We start from the raw sequence: 2425 nt of genomic DNA on the forward strand, positions 1-2425 counted from the left end.
CTGCTTGCTGCCCTTTGAATAAGTATTAGTATATCGCAAAGTACCTTCCGCCAGATCTAGCAGACCAGCTACACAATCACTGCATGTGAACAAGTGTGTGTGTGTGTGTGTGTGTGTATGTGGAAGGGGGAGGAGGGGGGGGGGGGGGGCAGAAACAAAAATCTCGACTTCACCCGCATCGATTTCGCTCCCTTTGTGTGTAAAGCGAGTGCTCTACCAACTGAACTATCGGGACCCCCAATTCCTATAATAACATACAAACCACATTCTTATTGTTGCCTCCCAACATAATTTTTTTTTATCATGACATGTCACTCAGACCTACCTCCCGTAGTATTTTGACCTAAGTTCTACGAATTATGTTTAGCCCTCGCTCTGATCTCTTTCTTCTATTTCGTAAACAGTTAAGTTCGCTGAATTGGAAAGGGGGGAGGGGGGGGGGGGGTATTTACCTGAGAGACAGCAGCAGGTGCTAGACACCTCGCGACTCCCGGACAAGCACAGTGAACACAGGGGGCAGGGAGAGGAGTGGAAGGGCCCAAATTATGGCTCATGGTTCTGACAATAACGGCAGCACGAGCCACGGGTCGTCGTACGCGAGGACAGCACGCGACCGAGGTGAGAGGACATTCCACAACGACAGATGATTTTTGAGAACCTTTCTGATAATATGCTTGCTACCTGTGACTGTTGGGAGAGTGAGGTAAGATGAGGTGGATGGGGTTGATGGGTGGGGTTGGGGTTGGGGGTGGAGAGGAAGGGCACTGACAGGTGTAAATGACGGTTATTTTTTTAATTATTATTTCAAAAAGACACTTTGAATTGAAAGATTGAAAGGAGTTTTATGTCGGTTGTCAGTACTTATTGACTTACCCCCACCCCTCCCCCTGTTTACTATTTGAAATATCCTGAATGAGTTATGTGGTTTATATGCCATTCTTCTTCTTCTTCTTCTTCTTCTTCTTCTTCTTCTTCTTCTTCTTCTTCTTCTTCTTCTTCTTCTTCTTCTTCTTCTTCTTCTTCTTCTTCTATTCGTTTTATTTCAGAGCTGTTTTCACAAACTTAAGTACATTGAACCCATATTTAATCGGAGTCATTTGTACTTTTGTAGCTTATTATTATTTTTTTTTTCGTTAACTTTTGGATCATTGAAAGCACTATAACTCATTTATTACAAGGAGCGTCTTATATTATGCTGAACGAGAGAGAGAGAGAGAGAGAGAGAGAGAGAGAGAGAGAGAGAGAGAGAGAGTAAACGATGGGTTAGAATGACTCTCATCTTGCCAAAATCTCTCATTTCTGGAGCTTACTGAAGTCCAAGGTTTGAGGGTTTTTGACAAGATGATGGCCATTTTAAAATCGATATTTAAAGGACGTGTTTTTTGCCTAAATTTTTAAAATTTCTAATTTTTTTCAAAGTACAGAGACGGCATTGTTACTTTTTGCCACACGATTTGACATATGAACAGCGAAGTTGCTTCAATCAGAAATTTAAACAATTTGTGATGTCACCGAGTTTTAATCTGGGAATTAAATGATGCATTATAGTAGTTTAAGAGGAGGGTAATAATAATAATGATTATACCCTTCCGCCACGACATCATAACATATCGTCGCATAGACATTCGATGAAGAAATATAGATAATTCATCAAATAAGATGTCTGATGTCAACAGGAATCTCCCATGTTGTCCAATTGAGCAGATTGGAGGTTAATAATCTTGCCCAAGGAAAAAAAAAACGAAAGTGCCTGAAGCTGGGCTCGAACCCGGGACCTTCTGGGTCACAGTGCAATGCCTTAACCACTCGGGAACTTCGCCCCAGGAGGGTGGTATTTCAATAGGTTCATCAGTGTCAACATTATCTCTGTCCAACATTCAATGTTCATCTTTCTAAGGCACCATCGGCCCCAAGCATCCCTTCATCAAAGTTGATCTCAACCATCCCTCAACCATCCCTTTCCACATCTAAAGCATGCCATATATTATTATGATTTGAACAATACCTTTCCACTTGACCAATTAACACCTATTTGTCAGAGGAATTCATTTTAGTATTTCTCCTCAAATCACCTCTAAATACATAGGACCCAGCTGCCTGGTCGACTGCCAATGAAGAGCCTATTAGCAGCTGGTTTGAAGGTTTCTATTTTCGACGTTTGAAGAGTTACACAAACTTCATGGGAGGTCAAACATTGAAAGAAATGTACAGAGGCTCGTGTCTGTGTATATTCACTATTCACAATTCATTCACAATTCACTATTATTCACCATTCACCAAAACATGACGAGAATGTGAGGTGTGAGGGACAGGGGAATGGGTTTGAAGAAATAGTAATTATCACAGTAATAATATTATTGCCCAGTTTATAATAACTAAATGAACCTTGTGCTGGGCGCGTGGAATGCATTGCTTGCCTCGTGAA

This window comes from Berghia stephanieae, chromosome 1, assembly GCF_034508935.2.
Source record: "Berghia stephanieae isolate SIO BIC M18660-M18661 chromosome 1, UCSD_Bste_1.3, whole genome shotgun sequence".
Taxonomy (NCBI): Eukaryota; Metazoa; Mollusca; class Gastropoda; order Nudibranchia; family Aeolidiidae; genus Berghia; species Berghia stephanieae.